This window comes from Hordeum vulgare, chromosome 3H (genome assembly GCF_904849725.1).
Source record: "Hordeum vulgare subsp. vulgare chromosome 3H, MorexV3_pseudomolecules_assembly, whole genome shotgun sequence".
Lineage (NCBI taxonomy): Eukaryota > Viridiplantae > Streptophyta > Magnoliopsida > Poales > Poaceae > Hordeum > Hordeum vulgare.
Window position 1 is genome coordinate 178296619 of NC_058520.1, and position 8833 is coordinate 178305451.

Here is an 8833-nt window from a genome sequence, read left to right on the forward strand (position 1 = left end):
TGCAGGAGGGTTGTCGGGGACGTGGAGAGGCATCAAGGGGAGGCTTGAACCGGCTGGAGCTGGCAACCTTTGCCTCGGGTGCACCCTGTAGCGTGCCTAGAATGCAGTTTTGGCATGCCACGGCATGCTGGCGCGCCTTGGCTGTGTCTGGCGTGTCTTGGGGTTAGGTTGGATGATCCCTAGTCGTTTGAGAGCCGAGAGACTCATGCTGGTCATATGGAGTGGTTAAAGAGGTGATGCCAGACTTGAGCTAGAAACTAAAATGGATATTTTGGCTCTTCTGCTTGGAATCAGAGAGGGGCCACTCGTCTGCAATTGAGGAGTGGTGCTGCCTGCTTGGACTAAGAGTTTGGAGGAAAGTGTATGGGTGTAGAGTGGGTTAAGAGCTGATTTACTAAGCTGGCAGAAGGTGTTTGACATGTGTTTGGGGTAGCTACACTCCACCACTGTTGATGAAAGTTAACAGGATTGGGTTTGGTGCAAAAATAGTATGCTCCACAAAATCTGAGCTTCAATGGACAAGTTTGGCAGTGCAAACTTGAAATCACCCCCAAATGGACAGTTATGTCCATTCCATAGGGAATGTGGGTAAACTAATCCCTACAAATCCAATTTTCGACAGGGACTCCTCATTTGGGGTGTTGAGCACTCCTGCAAAGTTTCAAGCTATTTGGACAATCTTTGCTATGTAGAGTTGCTTCAACTTGATTCTGGACACAAAGGGTTTTAGGATTATTTGGTGAACCAAACCAACTTGGAATGAGGTGAAACTTGGCATAGCCACCAAATATAGCTTCGAAAGCATGCTAGAATTTTCTGGGAATTTATTGGAAATATTTCCTTTCAAGAAATTGCTCAATTATTTTCAAAATAAATAAGGGTTAAAAATCTCATGTATGGAAAATATATGTCCTCTGAGTATCTCCAAATATTCTCATATTTTTCTAAGGCAGAAAAGTAATTTTTGATACAAAAATGTCATTTCTGGCCTCAGAAATGGACATGAAAATAAAATAGGAAAATATTTTATAAAATAAATATTTTATGATATTGGAGATTTAAAATAGTTCTAAAACCAGATTACCATCTTTGGGTGAAGGCACTCCCTTGACATCAGGGACTTGTAGTGCAAACCCAAAGCAAGGTTTTGAAATAGCCAAAATGAGAAAAGGATGTTTTTGAAATAAATCATGTTGCAAAAATATGGTTTTTGGATCCACTCATTGAAGCATACATACAAACAATGGCAATCACGACACTCATTCAAGCATACATACAAACAATGGCAATCATGGCACTCATAGCACTTGTTTTAAAAGTTTTAATAAACTCAGGTTTTGAAAACTACAGTTGAAGTGAGGTAAAACAGGGTGTGACACATGCGTATATTGTGGTGTTTATTTTGTGCTGATTGTTGTTTCTGGATTTCTTTTTCTCGATAGAGTTTCGGAAGCGTGTCGGAGTGTGAGAATCTGTTCGGATACATTGGTTCGTCTCCTTCACAAATACGTTCTTCTTCCCAGCGGGATCACATGCAAGATGATCATTCCCCTAGATACCACTACTATCATTGCCATGCTAGTTGTCTCCTTTCTTTAGCTATGTCTTGCTGCCTACCACTTAAATGTCAGCCTCCCAACATTGCCATGAAAAGCCTCTAACCTTTCCACAACCTAGCAAACCACTGTTTGGCAATGTTACCACGTTCTCAGCCTTCTTATAGCTTGTTAGTTAAAGGTGCAGCTTTTTACATGTGCAAACATGGGTTCCTGGTTATATCACCATATTATTGCTATTTAATTTAATGCACCTATATACTTGGTAAAAGGTGGAAGGCTTGGCCTTCTAGCTCGGTGTTTTGTTCCATCCTTGTCGCCCTAGTTACTTGTGTACTAGTGTTATGTTCCATAATTGAGCACTCCTAACATGCTTGGGGTTGTTATGGGGACCCCCTAGAACGTTGTTTTGGGATAAAACTCTTCTAGAAAAGGCCAACATTGGTACTATTTTCTTAATAACAACTAATAAAATGCATAGGGACTTTTCGGACCCCGTGGATAATTAATCAACCCCCGGGCCAGTACTCTGCATCAGTGTTGGTCCAAATCGGGCGTTGTTCGACGCCCCCTGGTCACCCGGGGTTTCAGCCAACCCAATGTCTTGCCCATCTGGTCGTGCCATGAGAACGAGATACACGGATCCTATTGGGTCTGTCGGAACGCCGATCGGCCTTGCTGAATTTGTTTTACATTTCTCGAACATCTTGTGCAAGGGATTCCGATGATACTTTGGGCTATCTCGAGGTTGAGGTTTTTCACGAGGAATACAAGGAGATCATGGGTTTTCCATGGTCAAGGTTTCCGAAACAACTTGTGGTAGTTTGTGATGGACTTGTCAGAGCATCCATGTAAGTTTATATCTTTTTGAGAGCCGTGCCCCAGTTATGTGGCAACTTGGAAACTTTGTTTAACACCTGGTCATAGAAAACTTGAAATAAACTTAAGTTAGACTTGCCAACTGTGTGTGTAATCGTAAATGTGTCTTCTCGTGAGTTCAGCATCCGGAAGAGGACCTGATGGGGTTATGTTTGACATGGGTAGGTGTTCAGGATCACTTCGAGATCATTATTAGTTCATGTCCGTTTATGCGTAGATCACCCTCCCCCCTCTTATTCTTGTACTCGTAAGTTAGCCACTAAAATAAATGCTTAGTTGCTTGCTGCAGCCTCACCACTTAACCGTTCCTCACATATTAAGCTTTGCTAGTCTTGATACCCTTGGAAATGTGATTGTTGAGTCCGTGTGGCTCACAAATTAGTACAACAACAGTTGCAGGTATAGGCAAAGCGATACTTTGATGTGAGCGCGATGATTGCTCTATTTGGAGTTTCTTCTTCTTCTTCTTCGATCTAGGATGGGTTCGAGGTCAGCAACCTGGGATAGCAAGGATGGACGCCATTATTTTATTGTTTGTTTCCGTCCGTAGTCGGACCCTTCTCTTCCACATGATGATTAAATGCATTGTTGTATTGAGATGCTCGTGTTGTAGCTTGTGGTGAGTGTAAGCCAATTCCAAATAAACATATCTTGTGTACATGAACTTCTAATGATATCCATTCTTGCGAAACAACGAGATGCACTTCTATCCTTGTCTAGGACCTTGCGCCAAAATAAGGATATGATCGCATCTTGAGCATTACAAGTTGATATCAGAGCAGTACCAACCTAGGATCCCCCTTGATTGATCGAACTTGGCTGAGTCAAGTCTAGTGAAAAACTACTTTGAGTCTAGTTATATATCAGAGAGTAGGATTCTTTTTACTTCTCTTCCCTACTCTGGTGAGTTTTACGACTAAGTAATTTTAATTCTATCCCTCTTCTTGCTCAATTTTTCTAAGATCACGTGGGTATTTTGGAATCTATATGACGTCGATGGACGGAGTTCTGACTTGGTGACTCCTGTCTGAATTGGTTTCTTCCAGGGAGTTGAGCTCAAGGGGATTCTTGAGCACATCGTTATCATTCAGGTTTCTTAATATCTCAGGATGGAGGATGTTAGAAATTGCTTCAATACTAGTAGTGGCGAGAGGAGTCTGGATTCCCTAGTACTGGTGAGAGCGTGCAGATGTACTGCCATAATTGGTATCATTGTGATTACGAGGGTCTGAGGTAGACGAGTTTCCGAGATATCTAGTTATGTGTTGACGGATGTGATACACTGGACGGGTAGTGTTATTGCTAGGAGTTGAGTGATGGATTTTACTCCTTGTATCAGTGGACCCGGTTACATAACCATAAAATTTTGGGAGTTCTTAGGTGGGAATTCTAGTAGTTACCTAGGCTTATCTTTCAACAGAGGCATGATGTGAGGTTGGGGTTCGACACCTAGTGGATTCGTTTGTTCATGGCCTTTCTACAAAGGGCAGTTTCGATATATTTCATCAGATATGCTCCATCAAGCCTTGTAGTTCACTATGCCTAGGGAGCATATTCAAGCATCATTTCAATATGACAATCCAATGTACGATCGAGCTCGTGTGAACCTTACCACAAAAATATCAAACAGAATCTTTGTCATGAATTTGTTCCTGTCTCGTTTTGTAAGCCTCATCATTTGTTTGGTTGGAGTATGGTATTCGAGTTGCTTCGATGTCAAGTTAGGATGTCATATCTTTACGACTGGTGTTCTCATATTCCTATGGGAGTGCTAATTAATTCTTTTTATCAAACAAGTTGCCTTATCAATTCTTTTAAACTGGAGTCGTCGTGTCAATTGTTTTCCAACTGGAGTGTTTTTATTCAAGATAATCCAATCTTCTCCAATATTTGCAAGATCAATACTCCTATTTTTCAGGAGTTCACCTCATCTATCCCAAGTTATCTTTGTTTTCCCCACCCCCTGCCCTTTTACTTCAACTATTCAATATCATCGAAGTGCATTCTTTCATTGTTGCTTCCGCTATCTTTTCTTCCATATTGTATCTAGTGATCCATTGTGAATATGCTCAAGTGCTAATTTCATCATTCTTCATTCTTGTTTTCTTATCCGGTGGATTCAATTCAAGCTCTCGGTGTTCATCGTATCATTTTCTTCTGTTAAATGCTCCCCATGTTGGAAATTCCTATTCAAGCCTCTCTTGTTTATTCATCCCTCTCTATTCTATCTGGGGTGCTGAAGAAATCTGAGAAGTTTCATGTTTTCATTCAAACTTTTTCAATTATTTCGAGGTTCTCACCTCATCAAGTTCTTAATCTGCACTGATGAATTCTCTCTTACTTAGCAATTGTTTCAATGGTGGTTTATTTTGAGTGGCCCCATAACCCACATGTTTCTCCAGGATCTACCTGGCTCTTCTAATCTTTTCCGGAGATCTCTAATCTTTTCTAGTATGACGTAATAATGTATTCCATCAGTCATATTCCTTCTCCAAGATCGTTTCAAATTTATTTCTCACCATTGGCTCAACCATTTCTTATTCATTGTTCCAGAGTGTCTCGTTAATTTTGGTGGCGTTCCTTCTCATCATGCTCATCTTGGAGTTTGAAGAAGAGTTTCTCTTAATCTTGGTCCATTCACTTGAAGATTCATGATTTGAGTTTAATGTTATTCTATCTATCTGTTTTCGATCATGAGTAGTTCCTTCCATATCTATCCGATGCATTTCAGAGTTGTTTTTATTTTTCGATCCTCCGAAGTCCATCATTTCACAAGATTTCTTCGTTCTCAGCTTTTAGCTTTCGTTCTGAAATTCTTCTCAATTGTTGTCTCTTCGTTCGTATCTCAGTTATTCTGGTGCTTTATTTAGGTTCTCTGCTAGGCGGATTGTGATCCTTCGTTATCATGTATTCCATTCATTTCTAGTATCCCCATCTGTTCTAAATTATTACACGTGGTTTGTTCAAGTATTCTCTAATCGAATCATGCTCTCTTTGTCCTCATGTAGCCCAGTACATTTGCATTATCCTCTTTCATTCCAAATTCTTACCGGTGGTTCTTCCAAGACTTCCTCAAGTTTGTGTTCATATCTCTCTTCAATATTTTTCAAGAAGAATACGTGGTAATGCCAAATCCGTTACTTGTCATCAATTTAACTTGATGAAGGATAAGCATAACATAATTATTTTTGTTGTTTCATCAAAGATATTTCAATCCTTCTTTTGTGGAGTTCTTCATGATATCAAATTCTTGATTCTAAGTGCTCATCTTTTTTTCAGGGTTCCAAGTTTTCTCAAGTATCTCTTCGTGAAGCTTCATCTAAATCTTTGCAAGGTCATAATCTTATTTTTTCAACCATCATTTCTTTTCATCATTCTTTTGTATATGGAGGGGCATCATGGTGGTTGTGTAAGATGTAATTCTTTCTCAATGTGTTTTTCAATATTTTGTTGGATGACATTAAGTATTCCTTCTCCTCCATTCCAAAGTGCAATTTTTCCTCCATTTTGCTTTGATGTGGTGTTATAGCATTCTTGATTTATGAGGAGTCTCTAAGGGATTTATTTTTCAAGAATAAGATATTTAAACCCACCAATTCCTTCAATCATCAGATATTTTTAACCCATGATTTCTTCATTGAAGTATCTTGGATTGGATTTCACCTAAAGCTTTTCCTAAGGATAGTTTTTATTATGGTGGTTATCGTTGATTCAAGTTCTCAATGTATCCTATTTGTGAAAGAAGTTAGGCCGCTATTGTTACTCGAAAGCAATCTTGTTCCGTTAGTGGCCGGTTGTCGCCTCATAATTTTAAGAATGGTTTCCATAGGCCCACAGCAAGCTTGTTCTTTTCAATGTTGATTTTCCAACAACTGAGAATTCTTCTTCTAAGGCTGCTTATCAAATTCAATTGTGGTAGAAGTTGTCATTATCTTCTCCGTGAAATGATCTAGTTTCTATTCTTTTGTTTTGGAGGCTTGTGATGTTTCTCTCTTCGACCCATCATCTCGTCTCATCAAGATCATGTTCTTTCCTTAATTATTCATTTAACCAAAGTGTTGTGTTCTCTTTTTAGTTCCTTCAATCTTATCAAATTCCTCTATTTCCTACCGAAGTGCTGCCGAAACTTCTTTTGAATTCTTCCTTGTTTCTCACATCATTCTTCACCTCTTTGCAACTTCCAAGTTTTGTTGGTTTCACTCGTTTCAAAGAATCAACTTAGTTTTACCTCTTCCTTTGATATTTTGTCTTCCTCTTCCCCTTTTTGTTTTTAGATCTCCGGTCGAGATCTCTTGTTAGTGTTGGAGAGTTGTAACAGCTCAGAACCGACGCTACATAAGATTCCCCTTTTATTCCATTGTCATCGTGTGATTCTTTTGTTTGTCGCATTCATCATCACATCATCCGCATTACATCGGCACTCAGTTGCCATCATTTTTAAAAACTTGTATCCATTATTAGTTGCCGATTCTCTCTGTTTTTGTCGTTGAACGTTTCAGGACCAACCACACGCGCACGCGCCCACGACATCATTAATATTGTTTTTAAAAGTATGTATAAAACTTTCTTTCAACGTGGGCGTGAGGTCTTAATATAGTGTAGGTGGACCGTCTGCAAATTTTATCGCATTCGGAGTTCTTTTGATACTCGAACCGTTGAACCTATAGCGACACTATAGACGGTCAAACGTGAGACGTTTTCGGTGTTTAAAAATCTGATGCTGGGCTGCCTGTTTCCCTCTCATCTTTGCATCGCGTCTCTACACAGTGCACCTACCTGTGCACAACCTAGTCCGAAAACTCCCCTCGGACCCGAACCTGGCGGTTGTGGCTGTTGGATCTGGATCAACCCTGTAATACCCGAAACCGTCATTGGTTTTTCAATTGGACCTCCCTAACCTATTTAACCTCCACCGTCCGATTTAAACCCTATGGTCGAGACCATCTCATATACCCTATATATAGACCAACCCATAGTGTGCAACCCTAGATCCTAGCCCTCTTGTCCCGTCCCACTGATACGTCCATTTTGCATCATGCTTTCATGTTGATATTTATTGCTTTATGGGCTGTTATATTACTTTGTGGTACCATATTTATGCCTTTTCTGTCTTATTTTGCAAGGTTTATTTGAAGAGGGAGAATTCAGGAAGCTGGAATTCTGGACTAAAAAAGGAGCAAATCTTAGACCACTATTCTGCACATCTCCAAATGCCCTAAAAAGTTACATAGATTTTTTTGGGATTATATAAAAAGTATTAGGTGAAAGAAGCACCGGAGGGGGGCTGCCAGGGCGCCACAAGCCCTGCCACCGCCACCTCTGGTGGTGGAGTGGGGGCTTGTGGGCTCCCTGACGGCCCACTAGCCCCCCTCTTTTGCTATATGAAGGGTTTTGGTCGGGAAAAAATCAGAAGGGAGCGTTTTCGTGGTTTCGTCGCCGCCATGAGGCGGAACTTGAGAAGATCCAATCTAGAGCTCGGGCAGGACGATCCTGCCGGGGAAACTTCCCTCCCGGAGGGGGAAATCATCACCATCGTCATCACCAACACTCATCTCGTCGGAGGGGAGGCATCTTCATCAACATCTTCATCATCACCATCTCCTCTCCAATCCCTAGTTCATCTCTTGTAACCAATCTTCGTCTCGCAACTCCGATTGGTACTTGTAAGGTTGCTAGCAGTGTTGATTACTCTTTGTAGTTGATACTAGTTGGATTACTTGGTGGAAGAGTTTATGTTCAGATCCTTGATTCTATTCATTACACCTCTGATCATGATTATGATTATGTTTTGTGAGTAGTTACTTTTGGTCCCGAGGACATGGTATAAGAGATGCTGATAATAGTCATGTGAATTTGATATTCGTTCGGTATTTTGATATGTTGTATGTTGTTTTTCCTCTAGTGGTGTTATGTGAACGTCAACTACATAAGACTTCACCATATTTGGGCCTAGAGGAAGGCATTGGGAAGTAGTAAGTAGATGATGGGCTGCTGGAGTGACAGAAGCTTAAACCCCAGTCTATGCGTTGCTTCGTGAGGGGCTGATTTGGATCCACTAGTTTAATGCTATGGTTAGACTTTGTCTTAATTCTTCTTTTGTAGTTGCGGATGCTTGCGAGAGAGGTTAATCATAAGTGGGATGCTTGTCCAAGTAAGGGCATTACCCAAGCACCGGTCCACCAACATATCAAACTATCAAAGTAACGAACGCGAATCATATGAACATGATGAAACTAGCATGACAGAAATTCCCGTGTGTCCTCGGGAGCGTTTTTCCTCCTATAAGACTTTGTTCAGGCTTGTCCCTTGCTATAAAAGGGATTGGGCCACTTGCTGCACCGTTGCTACTACTTGTTACTTGTTACTTTTTGCTCGCTACGTTTCACCTCGCTACACAA